A 23,840-nucleotide genomic window follows, 5' to 3' on the forward strand; every position below is an offset into this window, starting at 1 on the left:
CAGCATTGTACTCTGAGCTATGGGGTCGAGAACCTATGGATGTTCAGCATATTTGGACAAGGATAGCAATGTTGCAGGGTTACTCACTCTGGGGTCTATATCAAACACAAAGAGGAATTTGGAAATGTGTACAGTGCTTTTGATTTCATGGTGCTGGGTCACACAGGTACCATTAAACACTAGGCATCCAGGGATGTTCAATAACCTACAACAGTCCCACAGAAATAAGAATCATGTTGCCCAAAATGCTAGCGCTACTACTACAAAATGCTAGTTGCTACTAGAATCTCTCCTTGTGGAGAAGGACTGGTTGGGACATTGTGGGAATTAGGTTACAGGAAATGGTAAATTATACTGAAGAGAGTCAACATTATTGCCTAGGCAATGGGGATCATCAAATGAATTTACATATGGGGACATTCGATTTCTTTAGGCTTTAGGAAGGAAACTCTGAACTAACACAGGAACACAGAGGGAAAAGAGAGATCACATAGTGGGAAATCGCAGCAGTACGGTTCAGGAGCTGTATCTTTTTTCTCATCTTTAGTGTAGCTCTGTTGAGGGCACTGGTAGCAATAAAGGCACCAAAAGTAAAAAAAATTCAGGAGGGAAGAAGAGTCTGTGACCCAGAAATTCTAGTAAAAGTAGCAAGCCCATCTCTAAGCAGATTACCATACTCAGGTAATGGGACACACTGACTGGCTTCTTCTAATCATACCCAGTTCTAGAGCTGAGAATGTAGCCAGTCTTAAACAAACCACCTAGCTGAGAATAAAATGATTTTCTAAGGAAATTCAGTGTTCTTTTAGATAGTCATAAGAAAAAATAAGAGCACACAGCAGAAAAATAGCACATAAAGTAACTGTAGAATAGTATACAAAAGTATATACGGGGGGTCCAGGATGGTCACCTGGTAAAGTGTTCCATTTGTGATTTCGACTCAGGTCATGATCTCATGGGTCATGGGGTTGAGCCCCATATCAGGCTTGCGGCTTAGCAGGGAGTCTGCTTGAGATTCTATCCATCCCTACTGCCCCTCCCCCACTCATGCTTGCTCACACACACGCTCACTCGCTCTCTCTCTCTCAAAGAAATAAATCTTTTTTTTTTTTAAAGTCTATATGGAAATTTGGAAACTTATTCTTCCAAAAGTTCTTGTAGTTCTTGCAACATTTCACATAGAACCAATCATTTAGTGAACATCCAATAAAAATATGATCAACTGTATTGTAATAAGTGTCTTACATTTTAAATTTAGCTTGCCAAAAAAAAAAAGAGGTAACATTAATCATTTGATTGCCTTAAGTATATGGAGATATCTATATAACTAGTGGTATTTTAAATATTGTATTATCCCATAGAGATATTATAATAGCAAAGATGTTTATATAAGATGGAAAGATAGGAATAAAACACGTGAAAAAAGAAAAAACTGGTGCAATCGAGGAAGCTTTCATAGAGGAGAGGGGGACCTAGGAGAACAGACAGAAGTTGAATAAAGGAGTAAGGAATTCATACAAACTAACAAGACTAAAATAAAGAAATGGGGTCAAAGGATGAACCATGCCTAGTTGCAACTTTGGGTTTCACTAGTCTGCAGTTGAACCCTCCTGGTCTCAGATTTCTGATTGGAAAATGCAACTAAAAATGCTATCTTCCAGGACTACGCAGAATATTTATTCGGATGATATGTGACACAGCTCCCAGAACTGTGCTCAAAAGGGTTTTCTCAACCACCAGTTTGTTCATTCTTGGAAGATGTAGGTCTCTCCTATATAGGAGAAATGGAGTTAGGTTATGAAAACTGAGAAAATCAAGGTAAATTTATAGCTTTCACTGTGACAAAAGTCAAAAGATTGTGAGATGTGAGTTTCAAGTCATCTTAGGATCAGTCCTGATCATCTCACCCTTCTCCACTGAGACCTCACATCATGTCTCACCAGGAAATATATTTCATTTAGTTTTGTGTCTACTCTTCTCATAAAAATTCGAGGGAAAGAAATATCTCACTACTCCACAGGTAATGTACTATCCTGAGTCGTTGCACAGAAATCTCTGGTCAGAAATAGATTCCCATATAGAACACCCAACCTTCCTTTTGCCACCAACTCTTCTTAATTGTTTGCGATCGACTTTTGCATCACACCAAAATTCAAATGTTGAAGTCCCAGCCAATTCAGCAAGTATTGGATTAGGATGTGGTGTCTTTCCTAGGTGATTAAGTTTAAAGGAGATCTTGAGGGCCTCATGATAGTATTAATACCCATGTAAAAAGAAACCAAAAAGCTCTTTCAAGCTCTCTCCTTTTGTCTCTCTCTTCCTCCATCTTCCGCTTCATTGACCTTCCTGCTGCTCCACAGGATACAGCAAGAAGGTAGCTAGCCTTCTGCAAACCAGGAATAGGGCCTTCAACAGGAACCAAACAGACTAGCATTTAATCTTGCACTTCCCAGCCTCGAGAAGTATGAAAAATAAATGTCTATTGTGAAAGCTGCAGTCTATGGTATTTTGTTATAGCAGCCCAAGCAAAGACAAAGCTCTTGAGAAAACAACCGGAATCAATGCCATGAGACTACAGATGATTGAAACAGAATCCAGCACTAAAACTTCTACTGTGTATATCAGTTATTTAACTTGATAAAACCATTGGAATGTCTGCTAATAAGGCTTGCTTTCTTCTTCCAATTAAAAATGTTTTCTTCTCTATACTGCGTCCTTTTATAACCTTTTCTAAGAATGATTGTTTTCTTTTTCTAAGCATCAGTTGTATAAGTTCCAGAATTAAGAGAAATGGCCTTAATTCTCTACTCTCTGCCATGTACTACTTCACATTCACTTACTTCACTCACAGTTTTGCTTTTGTTTTTCAAAATCTTCGACCCTCCAAACCTCACCCAATAGGACCTGTTTCTTTCTATTTCTTCGCTTAATTTTTTGTGCTGATTTGAGCCTTTTCTGGTCAACTCCAGTCATCATAGGAGGGGTGGCAGGAGAGCTGGGAATAGACCAAACTCTAGTGACAGGTGTTGTTCTTCAGTCAGAGCAGGTGCACATAAAGCCAGAGGGATGCCTCGTGCAGGCAAAGCCATCAGCTCCCTCTGCATCGAGGTAGCTGCCACTGTCTTGCTCAGAGCACATTGCTTTAAATGGAAGTCAGCTTTAAACATTCATTCAGATCGATTTATTTAAAAGTGTTTAAGGTTGAGCTGTGTTTATTACTACAGATGTGGTTGGGCCCTTACCATTTAGCCTAACGTTTCATCGGTTGCAAAGCCAAATACACCCAGGTGACATGTAGCGTCTGTTTACAGAAATGTGGGGTCTTTTATGGCAAAGCAGAGACTGGGGTAGAAGGTTTGCTGGAGAACTTGTTTTCATAATACTCTTAGGGGGTTAAAGTTTATGAAGATTTTAAATCTTTTCTCTTGGCTTGAATTATCTTTTTTTTTTTTTCCTTTTTGCCCATCCCTGTCTCCAAAGAAAGCAATAAGCCTGTCAAAGGAGGAATTAATTAAGCAAATCAATCAGTCAGTTTTATTAAGGAATTACAAAGCCCAAGTGGAGCATTAATTATTCAGATAATGGGACATCTCTGAGCCTTTCTTTTCAATTATTGATAAGCTGCTATCTATCATCCAGACTGCTTTAGTACTGATTTAGTTGTGAATGAAGCCAGGTCATTCAGCCACAGCATATGCTAGTTATGAGCACTGCTGAGAGGCTGGGGTGAAGGAAAGGGCTGGGGCTCTGTGCTTCCCCCAGCATGACTGCAAACCTTCACCACCGTGAGACAAGGACCAGAGTTCTGTAGCAGGCAACTCAGTGGAAAGCCTGTCGTGCTGGTGTCACCCAACTGATTAATGATGGGCACTGAGGCAACAGCACTGGGGTTTCTTTTCTTCTGCCACACCTAAACAAAGTAGCCTTTATAATAAAGCCAGGTCATTGTTTAACAGCTAAGAGAAAAGGAAAAAATTGCCCTTCATTTTACATCTAGAGAAACTTTAGATCTTTTCATCTCTAGCATTAGAAAGAAAAACGTTACTTTCAACCTCAGATTATCTGTAATATCTTTGGTTTTAGTGTTCACCTGTGTACTGATGTGAACAAACATATAAAGGTATAGGAATAAAAGTTCTGTTCAACTCTTTTCTGTTTCATGTGAAGAGATCAATCACATTCTCTCCTTTGTCAAAGATTTACTGAATATCTACTACGTGCTGAATCCTAACAATGAAACACTCAGACCTCAAGATACTCGTGGTGCCATGATAAGGCACTTACTGATAAAATATATATTTTTTAATCAGACAAGCCCATCAGTCCCTCAAAAGTGAGTTCAAACTAAACAGAATCAAAGATTGCAGTATAGGAAAGAGGATCACAGCAATAAGTACACTAAATAGAGGTGCCTGGGTGGCTCAGTCAGGTAAACAGCTGACTCTTGATTTCAGCTCATGTCATGATCTCTGGTCAAGGCCATGAGACTGAGCCATGGGTCACACTCTGTGCTCAGTGGGGAGTCTGCCTGAAATTCTCTCACTTTCTACCTCTGCCCTCCCCCTGCTTGTATATACTCTAAAATGAATTTTAAAAATCTTAAAAAAAAAAAAGTACACTAAACAGATAATTTAGTCCTTAAAATTTAAATAAGAAAATGTATAAAATCTAAAGGGCCCATCAAAATTTGAAACAAACTCTGGTGGAATAAAAAGGTACTTGGCTGACAAGGGGAGGAAGTGCTGGGGGAGTTGGAGAGCTTAGGAACATTCCTGGCTCTTAATATCACTAATGGTTTTGTTTAGGGCTCACTGGCCACAGATAGATACATTTCTTGAACTTTATGTGCTCAAGCCAAATCCTGAAACATTGACAATATATCTCAATACTTAGAAAATACAGGAGTCAGCAGTAGCTTATTGGAAAACTGTTAAGCAACATTGCAACACTACCTACTTCTAAGTGATCTCTCTCTCACCTAACTCTTACAGAACTTTATATTACTCATATACCACTTAGCATATCCTGTGGATATTCAGGCAAAGGCTTTAAGCATGAGGCCATATTAAAGACTCTTTGAGGTAATGTCAAAAGCATGAGCCATAAGATGAAACACTGATAAACCAACTTCATTAAAATTAAAAGTGTTCACTCCTATAAGCAAGGTCTTTTGGTTGAAGGCAATGGATCAATGCTCACCTCTTTTTGCTCCACTCTTCTCCTCAATACCTCTCTAAAGTTTAAAAAATATTTTTAAGGTAGGAGAAAAAAAAAACCCAACATGAAATATAAAAACTAACAGCAAATACAATGGGATTAGTATCTAGTGTTTAAAAGAAGCACTTGTAAATTTCAAGAAGCTGGAAAGCAAATAGAGGTGTAACTCACATGGAAGGTCAAAGAATACCACTGGTTTGAGTGCGCATTAAAGAAGGGACTTAAGGCAAGAGAACTCTTCGTTTTGTCTCTGTAAAACAGACATAGGTTCCAGGTTCAGAGAAAGTCTGAACATAGAACAGTTTGCCTCCTACTCTCTCACCTACTTTCCCTGCACAATCTACCGGCACGGTGGTCTAAGCCTCAGTGAGCTGCATGATAACTCTGGTAATACTGCTAGACTCTCTTATCTTTCTGGCTCTGACACCAGGGGGTCCTTTGGTGACATCCTCCTGCCTTTTGCCTCTAGTTTCCCCAAACGGCACAGTCTCTCTCTCTCCCTTCCCATTAGTATCAGCTTCAACTTTGACTGCAAAATGATCTGTTATTTTCGGGAAGGGTAAGTAAAGAGAAGAGAACATTTGGCCTTTGTTTTGAATTTAAGTTTCTTGGCAGATTGGTGGGTCCTTTGTATGTTCTGTTGGGTAGTTTGGAATTTGAATACTTTTTGAAGCTCATTTTGTGTCAAAAGCTGAATCCTCAAATATTACAAACACCACCTCTTGATAACACAGAGCTTAATTGATTGTTTACTATTGGAAACATCACATTGCAAACTTTGGCAAAGTCTTGCGGGGAGAAGGTAAGATCAACATTTACTGACTTCAAGCAGGTCTTTCAAAGCTGGGGTTTGATTAGGATTGGCTAAGAATTATGAAACAGTGTCTGGGACTGATGGAAAGAGCAATATGAATATTCAGAGGCAAGGGATTCAGAGAATTTAGGGGCATATACTCTTGATGTTTTCCATTGAAGAGCAGAGCCTTTCAGGAAGTTCTTGTAAAGAATGATCAAAACATTCTCCTGGGGGTGCCTGGGTGGCTCAGTGGGTTAAGCCACTGCCTTCAGCTCAGGTCATGCTCTCAGGGTCCTGGGATGGAGTTCCACATCAGGCTCTCTGCTCAGCGGGGAGCCTGCTTCCTCCTCTCTCTCTCTCTCTGCCTGCCTCTCTGCCTACTTGTGATCTCTCTCTGTCAATAAATAAATAAATAAAATCTTTAAAAAAAAAAAAATTTCTCCTGGGCAGAAGACTTGAAAATAATTCAGTCATGCTAATGAAGACTTCGAGACAGCAAAGACATGCTAACATAGACTGAAGAATGGCACAGTCATGTTGGGATAGAAGGTGGTTCCATACTCAGTGCCCAGGCTATGCACGGACATTTATTTGTCACCACAGTAGCTGTTAGTATGCAGATAATTATTAAATTTTCTCATTACTTTGTCCACTTGTTTTGGAACTTTATTACCTCCAGGTCATGCTCATTCATTCTCCTCAGTGACACTGAGGACAGTGGCACTCCATAGCCTGAGTTTGAATCCACTTTCTACCATTTCCTAGCAGTGTGCCTTCGGTCAAGTTACTTTATCTCTCCGAGCCTGTGTCCTCAACTGTAAAACTGGAATAAGACTGTTTACTTTAAAGAATAGTAGCCCAAATGGAGATAGCAGGATTTCAAAGTGTTAGGATCTCTATTTTTTTTTTTTAAGATTTTATTTATTTATTTGAGAGAGAGAAAGAGACCACAAGTAGGCAGAGAGTCAGGCAGAGAAAGAGGGAGAGGCAGGCTCCCTGCTGAGCAGAGAGCCTGATGTGGGGCTCCATTCCAGGACCCTGAGATCATGATGAGTCAAAGGCAGAGGCTTAACCCACTGAGCCACCCAGGCACCCCAAAGTGTTAAGATCTCTTGTGGCATTGCTATATACGTACACTTATACTGTTCTCTGTCATTGTTCCTTCAGTTTTTGTCTAAATCTTCATTTCAAAAGACACTGGTTTTCCTCAAAGTTTGCCCATATTCTCACCTTTCCCTCCCAAATCTTCCCAAATTTCCAAGGCATTGGCAATTTTTAATGAACATTTAATGTATTAATTGGTGCTTTCTTCTGATACTTAGGCAGCCTCAAGCATAGTAGATTGGAAAGAGCACTGGGAGTTTAACTCGGAAGTTTCTAACTAATCCTTAATTCAGCTACTAGCTCTCCCTATGACCTTGGGCTGCTATAGCCATGCTGACGTTTGGCTCAGTTTGACCTTGGTTCTCATGCAAACCCTGCCAAATGTCTATGCTTTGAAGCACTTCTCCGAAGACCATACGCTCATCCATACAATTTGGTCAATAATTTCCTGGAGCTTCCTGACATATCTCCACAGAACTTTTGGACTTTTCTGGGCATGATTTCAAAACGATTGCCATGAAATCATGGCACTGACTTAATGAAACTCATTTCTTCTTCTGTTCATTCATTTATGCCACAAATATTTATTTTCAATGACAATGTGCCAAGCTTGATAGGAAGTCAGTACACACGATTATAAGAATAGAACCTAATTGTTTCTTTGCCTTAGAAGTCTTAATGATTCTCAAGTCCTCAAAATGAAAAAAAACTTCTTTCCCTCTTCACACTAAGCCCTCAGTACACACATACACATTCGCACACTCACACACTCATGTCGCCACCCACAGCTGCTGAGCTTCACAAGCTCCTCCATCTCTGTGCCGCACGTTTACTACGAGCGCCCCTCCAGTGGCACCGAGGCCAGGCCTTGGCCACAGAGTCACTGGCAATTTGTCTCAGCCATATTATTTCTCCTACCAGCCATTTCAGAGCACATCACAGCCCTCTGCCTTTCCTCCATCGTACCTCCATCTCATTTATTTTTTAGTATTTTCTCAACAGTTCCTCCAGACGCTCTCATTAAGCACTGGGCTAATTAACCTCCTGTTTCTGAGCAGTGGAGCTGTGGTGTGCTGCCTGGCCCTGCAGGAGGGCTCCTCCACCACGGAAGGAAATCGGCCCAGCTCCAGTCAGCTAACACACCTGCAAGAGCTCACAACCGGACCTGGCACCCACTCAGCAAGGCTGTTTTCTCGTATTTTTTGTTGTTGTTTTTGTTTCTTAAGCTTCTGCTCTTTTTCCAGGACAAGGATCCACCGAGGCCCCAGCCAGCCCCACTCACTGATGATGCCAGTGATTGAAATCTCTCAGCCCCCAGAAGCAGAAGCTCTCTATTAAGTTTGCAGACATGTTTTCCACACTACGGGCCCAGTAGGCACTTAGCCGATCCTCTCCAAGATGCTCTGGTTCATGGCTAAGAGCAGCTGATGCAGCCTACACCACAGAGAGTCGTGCACTGAATTAAGAGCAAGGGATCACTGGCTTGTCCTGCAATGTGAACTCTCTGAAATGGCACCTCACCATGACATAGCTTTCCTCCCCATTTTGATATCCAATCCAAAGTATACCTTAATCTCTTCTCCTAGACCCCAGAATAGCAAACTTGTTGGAACAAGTATTACCTTCAGAGCCCCACATTACAGGAAGGAAAGCAGTAAAATAAAATTCTCTCCCTGACCCATTACCTGTATAGCTGAGACATGAATCTAATATTCTGCCTAACCCTGGCCAAGTTTGTCTAGATTGAGATAATTGATGAGCTACTCCTCATTCATCTATCTTTGTACAGCCCTTGGATAAACTTTTTACAATAATAACATTGTAAGCTATTAGATGCTTTATAACTTTCCTTCCTTGGTCTAAATAACAGTAGTGCATCGCTCTGTATTTACCAAAAATGCTTTCAAGCCCACCTAGCTTATTTATTTTTCAATTGGATGAAAGTGTTACTATCATCTGAGATTTAGGAAAATATATCGGAGGTCACCCAAATAATAATGAGAAAACCAGAATTAAAAGACAGACCCTTAAATTCCAAATCCTCGGTTCCTGTTCGTATACCAAGTTGCCTTCCTCCTTCTGCCATCCTTGAAACAAGGATATGTTGTAACTGTGTGACATTTTCTGTACATCTTCACATATGATTACCATGTCCCATCCAATGCAAGAATCCCTCCACTCCCATTCCTGAGAGACAGCTGCCTATCCTTTGGCTACTTCCACTGCGGACAACTCCACCCAGATGGGTCTCACTTATCATTGCAATATTGCGCATCATCTGGTATGAGTCTAAAATGTTACCAATTTCATAAACAGGAAAATTAAACTCTTAGGTTTAGTGACTTTCTGAACTGCTACTCATTAGATGGCCACTGCTTTAGCCCTAACAGTTGCTCTCACAACCCTCTGGAATGGAAGGGTAGCGGAAAAGTACAGAAGTAAGCTGACCCTACTACCTTTCTGACTGTGACCTCTGGCACGTGGGTAAATACCCCTTGCCATCTTGATGTCCACACTGAATCTGACAGCCACTGTTAACCAGGCAGAAGGGACAGTCCCCATTTTTCTCACAGACACTAGTGAAGTCTGCTCCAAGGAAGGTTTCAGAACTTTTATGTCCAAATACTTAAGTATCAGGTTCAAAGCCACAAGCTAGAGCAAGTAAAGAAATTATGAATTATTAGGAATTATGCTCCTGCTCTAGTCACTTTTCCTGTAACATTAAAAAGGAAAGTGACTGTACCTGCCTGAGTCAGAGGGCCCAAAGGAGGCACCCAGGCCAATGGGTTTAGCCTCATGGTTCACTTTCTCCATGCCCAGTCCCCACCTTCTCATCTCCACACTGCAGCCCTCTCCCTTCAATCACCACACTTTTCTTGGGCCCTTTCTGCCTTCCCAGAACATGGCACAGAAATCTGCAAGGCCTAGATCTCTTTCTGTATCTGATAATTCTCTCAGCCTGCTTTCTCTGATAAATGTCAAAGCTATTCTTCACCCAGTTCCTGAAAAGAAGACAAACTATTGTGGAAGAGTTACTTGAGAAGTGATATATGAGAAATTAGTATTATTTCTACTTATGTACTTTGTGCTTTTATTATAGATAAACCAAGAAAGCTCCTATTATTGTGATACAAAAGCATCATCCTGCTCTGCCTGGATCTTCAAGCTTTCCTAGTCACAACTTTGATGAAGGGAAATAGGCTCAGATCCCTTCTCTTGAAGCTCTGAGTGTCTCTCAGGACTACTGAAAGCAGAATGAGGGAAACAAGATTTCAGAGAAGAGAAGAGTGTGCACAGACTTGAGCCAGGTTTTCTGATACAATATGCCTCCTGTGTGACTCTGTGAAAGTCCCTCAACCCAACCTGGCCTTAGTCATCTAACAGGTCTGTTGAGAAGAGGAGCTAATAGGATTTCAAAGTTTCCTCTGGAAAAAACAATCCACAATTTTACCTTGCAAAGTAGCTTGTTCCATTGCTGAGTGACTCAGGATAAAAGAAAGTCATTTTTTTCCATTGAGTCAAATTTCTCCCACTCTCCCAACTGGTACCAGCTATGCTGCTCTCCTTTCCCCTCCTCCACACAACAGAGCATCAAGTGTTTGGGGCAGCTTCCACTTTCCCTAAAGTTACCTCTTCTCCAGGCTGATTGTTTTCAGCAGTGCACATGCCTTGGTCTTGATACGTCATGTTAATGTCTCGAGTAGTTTTGACACATCCATTAAAATAGACTATGGTTTTTGGGGCTGGACTTTCTTTATAGAAAGCATAATTACAATCTATGGACAGCTTTGCTCCTTTTGTAACATTATTCCTCCTTCCAGAGTATTAGATTTTTTTTTTTTTTCATGATGACATTAGAAGCACAGAAAAATTCCATTAATCTCTGCTATGAAATCACTGACCTGGAGGGACCCCAGCTTCTCTCCACTCCAGATGTTTGCTTCAGACCCTCTGAGCAGTACTATATGTGAGAACAACCTCTGGGCAATACTGCCAATGTCCTGGAGAAGAAAGGTGGTAATTCAGAGAATTACCAAATTTTGAGAATTTAGAGGTAGTAAGTAATCTCACTTTGGGGTGAAACAATAAACAGGTAATCAGTAGTGAAAGCGGTATTAAATATTTTACCTGTCAGACTCCAAACCCCAAGCTCTAACCATTAGACTGTGAAGGAGGATGATGAGGTCATAATGGAACATGAAAATAAATTTGAAAGTAGCATAGCGATGTTTCTGATTCTAGCTTAAACTAAGTAAATAAAAACATCCCAGGTCCTAGCTGAAAGATTAAGGACAGACTGAGCAGATGACTCACTCTGAAGAAATGAACCAAAGATATCTTTGGCTGTAATGAGGACAGAAGAGTAAGTTTCAGTACATCTCCCTTCTGTCTGCAAGCCCAAGGGCAGTTTCCAGCTCAGCAGGTAGAAACATGGATATGACGTGACCCTGTGGATCCATTTCCCAGTATTTCTCCAGCCTTACTGACTGCTCCTTCTGAAACCCTTTCCCCATCTCCTGATTTCTAAATTCCTGACTGGCATGCACTTTATACTTAACCCTCAGCTCTTCTTTATCTAAAATTTTTCCCTAAGTATCCTGCAACCCAAACTGAAATCAGCCTTCTGGTCTAAAATCATGGAGATCAAAATATGGGAATTAGACAGCCTAGACTGACCATCAGTCAACTAGTCACTGATGCCTCAAATTCTCTCTCTCTCTCTCTCTCTCTCCCTCTCTCTCGCTATTAACACTGAAACTTAATTTGCTGCCTTTCATTAAAATGCAGCCATGTTTTAGAAAATAGCATTAACTAAGTCTTTAGTTATCAATTTAGTTAGTTGAGGTGAATTTGCTTACCTAGGACCTTCCTTGAGATATGAAAGTATGGTGATAGAAAGCTCAGCCAATGTGTAAAGCATGATCTCAGATGTGCAGTTCTCAATGGGATGCCCTCAGAAAACCAAGGCACAGCACAGGGGAGATGTAAGAAGGAGAGGTGAAGTGGGTCATGGGGCCAGAAAGGGAATGAGTGCGTGTAAACTCTAATGCATAACTCCCAGCAGTTATTCAGAGCATCCTGCAGAGTCAAACTCTCAAAACATAAATATTTTTATCCAGAGGCAACATATTATAATGGAAAGATTCTCAGAGAGGTTCATTAATATACCCCAGATTGCTCAGTCAATCCATGATGATGAAGAGATTACAGTCTAAATTTTCCTCCAAAGTCCATCCTCTTTCTCACCCACCAGCCTATCTCTCTAGTGAGAGCAGTGCTTAGCATCTCCGGAGTGATAACATCAAATGGACTTGGTGTCCATTCGATGACAAGAGACGCCACTAGGTAAAACTCTGAAGTGTTCCAACACTGCATCTGGCAGATTCATCTTTGGTAAACCGTGAAGCCAGAAGAGCTTGTTGATAAAGTTTCCACCTTCTTCCTTCCCTTCTCCTCCAAGTACCCACCTGAATAACTCCCTTGAATAAATCCACATTTAGTATCCTTCTAGACAGTGTGGTTTCTATTTTGTCCCCATCAACTTCTCCTAAAATTCAGATACCTTCTGCACTCAGTAGTTGTGGGAACATTAGACAATCCCTGCTATAGTGAACCCACAGTTGCTGATGGGCATGTCACTTTTTTTTTTTTCAGATATGCTGGCATTTAAAAAAAAAAAAGTCATATAATTTGTTTTGTATGAAAAACTTCTGAAAAAGCATTTGCATTTTGACAGAGATTAGAGCATAAAACTAAAGGAGTAAAGCTTGGAAACCAAGTTTTCAGGCACATGGCACCAGAAAGGGTGAAGCATTCACACTGACATTCCAAGATCCCTGAGCTCATGCCACAGAGATATGAGATTGGTTCTTAAATTTGGATTCTTAAGTATATTTTCTTTAAGTATTAATTATAGAAAAATTAAACTTATTTTCCAGTCCTTCAGGCACTGTTGCCTAATGACCGAAGATAGGTTCTAATTTCCTCCATAATGAACCCAACATCAGAATCCAGACCCCCCTCACCCATGCTCTGAAGCAGGTAGCTATATTCAAAAAAGCAGCAACCAATGTTTAACCCCAAGTTCTTAGGCTACTTTGATTTTTTTTTCTCAGTTCATGCACATGACCCATACTTGTAGCCGTGTTTACTATGGTTTTTTTTTCCCCCTACAGTAATTTCCTTCACAGCAAGCATGATCCTGGCAGCCAGCCGCATTGTAATCATCTGAGATTGGCTGCATACCAAGCTCCTTGGAACTTTGGTCTGTGTCTATGGAGAAGATCACTCTGGGGGGTTTCAATCCTGCTTGGCAAGTTGACTTTGGACAAGTTATTTAACCTTCCTGGGATACAGTTTCTTAATTGATAAAACAGAGGTAATAGTGCCTTGGGAAAGCTGACATCGTATATGTTCTAGGTGATAGCATTTTCTAACTTTCCAGATGTGCCCCAAATGAATCAAAACTTTTTGTATTAGCTCCAGCCTTCTACTTTGGATATGTATGAGTTTTACAAAAATATTCTTACACGTTCCCCTGGTATCATGTTTACATGATATATGCTTTACCTGTAAACCAAAAAGTCTCTCCATGGCCATTTTAAATTGAATTGTAAGTACAATGTTGTGTACCATTTATATGATGGATATTATCTGTGGCAAAACCAACTTTGCTTTGTTTGGATTTGACTCAAGAGTCTAAAAATGAGTCACACTGATGTGTACTGTTACATGATCTTATAGGAAATTCTCTTCAGTTTTTTTGGCATTTAAATACAGGCGTCTCAAGAAGCAAACAAAGTACTTGGAACTTATGACTTGAAAGTCTTGCTCAGAACACAAGAATCCCATTCCTCTCCAGTACAGGAGGAAGAACACGAGAGCAAATGCTACAGTGGGTATGGTCTAAATGACAACTTGGCTGACTAATGATGTTAGAAGTCTACTGTCCCAAAGCCTAATCTCATTCACCTCAAGACACTGACTATAATCATTTAAATTTTGTCCTGAGATATAGAGTAGCAGTATACTTACTAAGAAATCACAGATATAATGAAGAATCTAAGTATACAAATAGTTCCGGATTTTATTCTGAGTAAAATTTATTTCCTTCAAGAGTAATTACACTGACTTTTTTCTTTCACAAATGTAGATTACTATAATTTTTCCATTCTTGAAATAGATCCAGTGAATAAATCATTATTTTCCTCAAAAAAGAATTAGAGATAATAATAGCAAATAGCTCATAGAGTTGAGAATTAAATATAATAATACAATATAAAGAGCTATTGACAGCACCTAGCACATATTCTGTACTCAATTAATGTTAGCTATTAAAAATTTACACTTCTTTACCCACCATTCTTCCCTGTTACAAGATTCTATGGCTCTGAGAAAGAAAGGAACATCCTTTCCTTTAGAATATTATAAACACTTTCAGAAGTCCCTTGTCCCAATATCTGCTTACTGTAAAAATAAATAAATAAATATTAAAAAGTCATTATAAACTGATGGCTTGGTATTTGTTCTATAATTCACATGCTGTGAAAAAGTCTCACTTGTTATTCAGAAGGCCTCCAGCTAGCAAGATGGATTTCTCTACCAAGTTATAAGCCAACGTTTTGGAGTTATATGCCAAATGTCTGACTCAACTGCAAGAGTGAGTCAAAGAAACAATTCTAGGCTCTTTAAGAGCATTTGCACCAATGAGATGAACTCACTCTGAATCAACAATCTCATTGTTGAAGCCTAGACACTACTGTCAATCAACTCAACGAGGATATACCAACTACTCCAGAATTCCAGTAAACAATAAACACTGTCTCATCCATTTATTATGTATTAACTCAGGGAAAGAACCAGGCCATAATGTTTCACTTTTTCCTGACCACACCAGTTTTATATGAGCTGGAAAATTCTCTTAATGTTACCTGTGTGATCTGACCGTCTCTCAGGAATCAAAGTAACCTGATAACCTCATTACACTACGGTGTTAAGGACATCATGCATTAATGTTACTAGAAGAAATTGCCTTTTAAAAGAAGAGTCTAGACAGGGCAGTAGTTAATCAAAAACAGTGAAGATTAACGCATTTTCAGCCCTAAGTAGGTGAGGTACCCAAAGATACAGACAGAAATACTTGGCATTTCAGAGAGTACCATTTAAATGACTCCTCTGAAACATAAAGTATCTTTGTAGGTATTTATTCATCTACACAAAAGTACTCAGTGAGAACTTAAGTGTTGTCAGAATGTAACACTGCAGACATAAACAAAGAAAGCAAGATGGACATTCAACAACACAGTAAAGAATTATTGTGAGTACAAAGTGTAGTAAGAGTGTGGACTTAGGACCTGAAGAAGTTGGGAGAGTCAGGTAATCCTTCTTTGAAGGCTTCTTACTAAATTCTAGTTGAAATTACACATGAAAGGGAATTTAAAAAGAGAAAAAAACAAACAAACATTCAAGCAGAAGACCTGCGGTGAGCTGAGCTTGCCCTCTGCAAAGCCCTGGCAAGGGGAGAAGGGTGTGAACAGAACCTTAAGAGGAAGCGTCTCCACAAAACGTTAATGAGGCTAGCAACAGACAGAGCCCCAGGCTTTATTTCTATATGAACTAAGGTCAATAGAATATTTAAAGAAAGAAAGTGATTTGTTTTTTTATATACATAGCTGTATAAGATATCTCTGACTTTATTGTGAAGAAGGGGTTAGGTGGAAAGAGAAGACCAGTGAGAGATGAACAGAGCTTAGATGGGAGCGGAGGCTATAGATGAAAAGGAGTATAAGGATTTGAGAGCCATTACAAGGTAAGAACCAATGGAATTTTTGTGCTTGATTGTATATGGAAGCTGAGGGCCAAGGAAATAGTCAAGAATAACTCTCAGTTCTCAGCTGGATGGATGATGGTGCCATTGGCACAGGCAGGATTTTCTGGGAATTCCAGGTGCTTCTGATTCCAGATGGCTCTGTGAGTTTGTACTCTGATCATCCCCTCTGCTTTGCCACATAGTAATTATAGACAAAACATATAATGAGAAAACCAAAAAACATATAACTTAGGAAAAAATAAAATAAATATTTTCATGGACCAAAAATGGAATAGAAACACCAAATAAAGAGAAAGTTTAAAGCTATAGGTCTTCTCACCCCAAATGTACAAATAGTGATGGCCAGAAATTCTGTTCTTCTGGGGGGAGACTAAATGCCCTCTATTTTAGAAAAGTGACTGATCCAGAGTCTTTGAAAGCACAGGAGGAAACCTACTATCAGTATAAATAAGCTGTGTGAAATGATTAACAAACAACACAAATAAACAAAACAACTACTGACTATTAATACCTGGTTTCTATCAAAAGAAATGAAAACCTACATATTCATTTATAGCAAATGTTTATAGGTAATTGTGCCAAGCAGAAACAATCCAAATGGCCCTCAACAAAGAAATGAATAAACAAGCTGATCCATTCATACAACAGAATACTATTTAGCAATATATATATAGATAGATAGATACATAGATAGATAGATAGGTAGGTACATGCTACATCTACAGAACTAAAATGCATCAGGCTAAGTGAAAGATTCAAAAGACTATGTACTTTACGATATCATTTATATGGCATTCTGGAAAAACCAAAACTAGCGGGATGGAGAGAAGATCAGTGGTCCCAAAGGTTGAGTGGGTGGAGGCTTTGACTATGAAATGACACCAAGCATTGGCAAATAAGAGGCAATTAGATCAACAGAACAGAAGAGAGTCCAGAAGTATGCCCACATAAATATAATCAAATGATCTTTTTACAAAGGAGCAAAGGCAATACAATGGAGGAAAAAAACTGTTTTCAACAAATGGCACTGGAGAAACTGGGCATTCAGAGGTTAAAAGTTAAATGAAAACACAGTCCTTAGATTCTACAAAAATTAGCTCAAAATGGACAACAGATCTAAATATTAAAGATAAAACTAGAGAACTCCATAAGATGACATAGGAACCTAGATGACCTTGGGTTTGGCAATGACTTTTTAGATACAATACCAAGGGCACAATCTATGACAGAAAGAACTGATAATCTACACTTCATTAAAATAAAAATGCCTGCTCTTCAAAAGAAACTGTCAAGAGGATGAAAAGACAAGCCACGGACTGGGAGAAAATATTTGCCAAAGGCATATCCCAAAAGAACTATGATCCCAAATATACAAAAGACTCTTAAAATTCAACACTAAAAAAACAAACAACTCAATTAAAAAACAGGCCAAAGACCTTAACAGAAACTTTACCAAAGAACAAACACATACAAATAGCAGATGAGCATATGAAAAGATGTTCCATATCACATGTCATCAGGGAAATGTAAATTAATACAATGAGATACCACTAAACACTTACTAGAATGTACAAAATCCGAAACACAGATAGCACCAAATGTTGACAAGGATGGGAAGCAACAGGCACATTGCTCATGGGAATGCAGTGTTATAGCCACTATGGAAGACAGTTTGGCCATTTCTTACAAAACTAAACATATTCTTGCTATATGATCCAACGATTGTGCACCTGGTATTTACCCAAAGAAGTGGAAAACTTGTGTCCACATAAAAACTCGCACACACATTTATAGCAGCTTTATTCATAATTGTTAAAACTTAGAAGCCACGAAAATGTCATCTAGCAGATAAATGGATAAATAAATTGTGGTACATTTAGACAGTGAAGTATTATTCAGTGCTAAAAGCAAATGAGTTATCAAGTCATGAAAAGGCACGGAAAACAGAAATGCATGTTATAAAGTGAAAGAAACTAATCTGAAAAACTACATACTGTGATCTAACTATCTGACATTCTGGAAAATGTAAAATGAAAGGACAGAAAAAGATCAGGGTTTGGAGGGAAGGACAAATGAATAGATAGAGACCAGAGGATTTTTAGAGTAGTAAAACTACTCCGAAACTATAAAATTGGATGCATGCCATTATAAGTTCATTCTAAACCTACAGAATGTAAAACACTGGAAGTGGACTCTAATATAGACAATGGACACTGGGTGATAATGATGTGTCAGTATAGGTTCATCAACTGTAACAAAAATCACTCTGCTGGGGGTTGCTGATAATGAGAGAGGCTACAGATGTTTGGAGGCAGAGGGTATTTGGGAAATTTCTGTCCTTCTGCTCAGTTTTTCTGTGAATATAAGACTGTTCTAAAATAACCTGTTTTTTTTCTTTTTTTTTTTCAAGGCAGCAGGAATATTCCATGCATTCACCAAAACCATGAACTACACCACAGTGAATTTTACTGTATATTAAGTTAAAAATAAATAAAAATTAAACTTAAATTATAGTTCTCAAACAATGTACAGCAAGGCACAGACATAGGTTCTAGACCAGGAACTGAGTCAAGATACCCCCTGGCTCTGCAGCTGCATTTGCAAGGCCTTTAATACCACCACCAGACAGGAAATCATACCTTCATTTAGTATGGGAGCTGATCTGCAAGGCTAGTTGGAGTTGTAGCAAAACTACCAAATAAGAAGAGGAGCAGAAAGAAGAGTGGAAGTAAAAAAAATAAAAATAAAAATAAAATAAATAAATAAATCTAATTCCAAGTAAGTAAACAAATAAACAATCTACTAAAAGGGTTATTTCTCCATATGAAATTAAATTTTCAGGAAAGCCAATTAAAGAATTTAAGATGATTATGTTTCATATGTTTAGGGGTATAACTATGACACACCTTCCATTATTTTAAAAGAAGAAATAACTTTTTAAGTAATGAATCCAGATACAAAAATCCTAAAAAAAAATTATTTAACTGAATCCACTATCATATAAAAATAAATACTACATTATGACCAACTTGGGTTTAATCCCAGAAATGCACATTTATAGGTTAAAAGACAATATCCATATAATTGTTTCAAGACATAAATAGATTCCAAGTTAAAAGTAAATTCACATTAAAAGTTTTCAGAGAACTAGGAGGAGGAGGAAATTCCCTAATATGAAAAACTATGTGTGTGTGTGTGTGTTCACACGTGTATATAGCAAGCCTCGTTATAACCAGGTAATGTCAGAATGAGGAATGAGATGATATACCCACTTTAATTAATTCAATTCCTTGACCTTGTATTAGAGATCCTAGATTGTGCACTGAGAGAAAAAAATGCTTAAAATTTGGGAAGGAATAATAAAAATCTTATTACCGTAATGATATGAGACTTCATTTAAAAGAATTTAAAGAAACTATGGATAAATTTTAGAATCATGGAAAAATTGAACAAGATGGCTGGATAATAAGATAACCAAACAAGAGTCAGTTGCATCCCCATACACCAGAAAATACAACTAAACAGAAGACAATATTATAAAACATTATTAAGTAACTAGGAATAAATCTAACAAAAGATACGCAAAACCTGTACCAAGAAAACTATATTTTATCTGTTTGGAGTTATTAAAAAGTGGAAAGATATTGTGTTCAAAGAAGAAAATATTAGTTAATTTATAATTAATATAATCAAGTGAATTATTTCTTTATAAAATATATATGGGGAAAAAAAGGAGTCAAGAATAGTCAAGACTTTTAAGAAGAGGAGTGAGGAGAGGGGACTGATTCTACCCAAAATCAAGTCTTGTTACAAACCAAAGGAATTAAATCCATAAAGTACAGACATGAGGAATAAAATAAAACTGCCATAGGAATAAAATAGTCTCCAAATAAACTCATTTTATATATGACAAAGATAGCCTGGTATACCAGTGAACATTCATGGCATTATTTATTAAAAAGAGTTTTAAAAAAATTGACTATACCTGTGGGAGAAAAATGCTTCTGGATGTCCCACCGTACACCATACACAATAAATCAACTCCAGATGCATCTGTATGTGTGTGGTTGTATACGTATTAAAAATGCATTTCAAAATAACTTATGTGTGAAAGAGAAAATTGCTGCAATGGATATTATAAAATATTTAGAAATGAGTGATAATTAAAGTATATTGTAAGCAAATTTGGGAGTTACAACTAACATAGGACTAGTTAAGCATTAGAAGCAATAATTTAGGAAAAGAAAAAGAACAGGAAGAAAATAATAAGAAGAGCTAATTAAAGAAAATTAGAGAAAGAAATGAAATTAAAAAGCAATTTGCAGTCAAATATCCAGGAAGACATGAACAAAAAGGAGAGAAGAACATAAAAAAAAGAGGAGAAAGAGAAAGAAGCCATATATTGATGACATTAGGATTAAAAATGGGAATAAAATATAGAATAAAGATTTTAAAAATTGGGCACGTGGGTGACTTAGTGGGCTAAGCCTCTGCCTTCAGCTCAGGTCATGATTTCAGGGTTGTGGGATCAAGTCCCACATTGGGCTCTCTGATCAGCAGGGAGCCTGCTTCTCTCTCTGTCTGCCTGCCTCTCTGCCTAATTGTGATCTTTCTCTGTGTCTAACTAAAAAAAAAAAAAAAAAAAAAAAAGATTTTAAAAATCAACAAAGTAATGGGAAAATTTACATTAATTCATAGTTAAGATAAAATAATTTTCTAAAATAATATCTAAAAAACTATTTTAAAACGCAAATTCACAATTAATGCAATCTCTGTTAAAATGCAACAGCATTTTTCACAGAACTAGAATAAACACAATCCTAAAATTTGTACAGAATCACAAAAGATTCCAAATATCACAGTAATGTTGAAAAAGAATTCTGGATTTCAGGCTGTATTACAAAGCTGTGATCATTAAGACAGTATGGTACTGGCACAAAAATAGATACATAAATCAATGGAACACAATATAAAATCCAGAAATAAACCCATAATTATATAGTCAATCTTCAGCAAAGGAAGGATGGATATACAATGGGAAAAAGGCAGTCTTTTCAAAAAATGATGTTGGGAAAAACTGGAAAGCAACATGCAAAAGAATGAAACTGGACCAGTTTCTTATACCATATACAAAAGTAAATTCAAATAGACTGAAGACCTAAATGTAAGATCTGAAGCTATAATAATCCTGGAAGAAAACACATGCAGTAACTTCTTTGAAATTGGACATAGCAACTTCTTTCTAGCTATGTCTCCTGAGGCAAGGGGAAAAAAGGCAAAATTAAACTATTGCAACTACATTAAAATAAAAAGTTTTGCATAGTGAAGGAAATAATAAACAAAACTAAAAGTTAGCAACCTACATAATGGGAGAAGATATTTGCAAAGGAAATATCCAATAAAGTATTATTATCGAAAATATATAAAGAACTATAAGACTCAACATCCCCAAAATAAATAATCCAACTAAAAAATGGGCAGAAATCATGAACAGATATTTCTCCAAGGACATACAGATGGCCAATACAAACATGAAAAAATGCTCATCAACCCTTATCAATCAGGGAAATGCAAATCAAAACCACAGTGGGACATCATCTCACACCTGTCAGAATGGCTAAAATCAAAAACACAGGGAACAAGTGTTGGTGAGGATGTGGAGAAAGAGGAAAATTGTGTACTGTTGGTGGGAATGCAAACCGGAACACTCACTTGTAAAACAGTATGGAGGTTCCTTAAAAAGTTAAAAATACAAGTACCTTATGGCCATCTGTACCCCAATGTTCATAGCAGCAATGGCCACAGTCACCAAACTGTGGAAAGAACCAAGATGCCCTTCAACAGACAAATGCATAAAGAAGCTATGGTCCATACATACAATGGAGTATGGATGAAAGGATGAATACCCAACTTTTACATCAACATGGACAGGACTGGAAGAGATTATGCTGAGCGAAATAAGTCAAGCAGAGAGAGTCAATTATCCTAAGGCTTCACTTCCTTGTGGAGCATAAGGAACAACACGGAGGACATTGGGAAATAAAGAGAAGTTAGTTGGGGGAAATTAGAGACTGTGGACTCTGAGAAACAAACTGAGGGTTTTGGAGAAGAGGGGGGTGGGGGTTGGGTGAGCCTGGTGGTGGGTATTATGGAGGGCATGTATTGCATGGAGCACTGCTTATGATACATAAACAATGAATGCTGAAACACTGAAAAGAAAAAAAATTAAAAATAAAATGAAGGGGAAAAAAAGTACCTTATTATCTAGCAATCACACTACCAGGTATTTACCCCCCAAAAATAGAAAAATACTAATCCAAAAGGATACATTCACCCTTATGTTTATAGCTGCATTATTTGAAACAGCCAAGGTATGGAAACAGCCCAAGTGTCCACTGATTGAAGAATGGATAAAGAAGTTATAGTATTAAAAAAAAGTTATGGTATATACATGCAGAAGAATAAAACTGAACCATTTCCTTACACCACACACGAAAATAGACTCAAAATGGATGAAAGACCACAATGTGAGACAGGAACCATCGAAATCCTTGAGGAGAATGCAGGCAGCAACCTCTTTGACCTCAGCCACAGCAACTTCTTCTTAGAAATATTGCCAAAGGCAAGGGAAACAAGGGCAAAAATGAACTATTGGGACTTTGTCAGGATCAAAAGTTTTTGCACAGCAAAGGAAACAGTCAACAAAACCAAAAGACAACTGGCTGGATGGGAGAAGATATTGGCAAATGACATATCAGATAAAGGGTTAGTATCTAAAATCCATTAAGAACTTATCAAACTCAACACCCAAAGAACAAATAATCCAATCAAGAAATGGGCAGAAGACATGAACAGACATTTCTGCAAAAAAGACATCCAGATGGCCAACAGGCACATGAAAAAGTACTCCACATCATTCTGTATCAGGGAAATACAAATCAAATGGCGAGGATGCAGAGAAAAGGGAACCCCCCTACACTGTTGGTGGGAATGCAAGCTGGTGCAGCCACTCTGGAAAACAGTATGGAGGTTCTTCAGAAAGTTGAAAATAGAGCTACCCTATGACCTACAATTGTACTACTGGGTATTTACCCTAAAGATACAAATGTAGTGATCCAAAGGGGCATATGCACCCAAATGTTTATAGCAGCAATGTCCATAGTAGCCAAACTATGGAAAGAACCTAGGTGTCCATCAACAGATGAGTGGATAAAGATGTTGTGTGCATATGTATGTATGTGTATGTAAATACAAATACAAATACAAATACACACACACACACTGAAATACTATGCAGCCCTCAAAAGAAACAAAATCTTGCCATTTGCAACAACATGGATGGAACTAGAAGGTATTATGCTGAGTGAAATAAGTAAATCATAGAAAGAAAATTATTATATGATCTCTCTGATATAAGGAATCTGAAAAGCAGGGAGGGGGGATCGTTGGGGGTAGGGAAGGAAAAAAAATGAAACAAGATGGGATTGAGAAGTAGACAAACCATAAGAGACTCTTAATCTCATGAAATAAACTGAGGGTTGCTGGGGGGTCGGGGGTAGAATAGGATGTCTGGGTTATGGACATTGGGGAGGGTATGTACTATGGTGAGTGCTGTGAAATGTGTGAGCCTGATGATTCATAGACCTGTACCCCTGGGGAAAATAATACATTATATGTTAATTAAAAAAAAGAATGAGGGAAAAAAAAAGATATGGCACACACACACACACACACACAGACACACACAGGAATATTATTCAGCCATAAAAAAGAATAAAATTTTGCCATTTGCTTTGACGTGGATAGAGCTAGAGAGTATTATGCTTAGTGAAATAAGTCAGAGAAAGACAAATACCATTTGATCTCATTCACATGTGGAATTTAAGAAACAAA

The sequence above is a fragment of the Mustela nigripes genome, chromosome 8 (genome assembly GCF_022355385.1).
Source record: "Mustela nigripes isolate SB6536 chromosome 8, MUSNIG.SB6536, whole genome shotgun sequence".
Lineage (NCBI taxonomy): Eukaryota > Metazoa > Chordata > Mammalia > Carnivora > Mustelidae > Mustela > Mustela nigripes.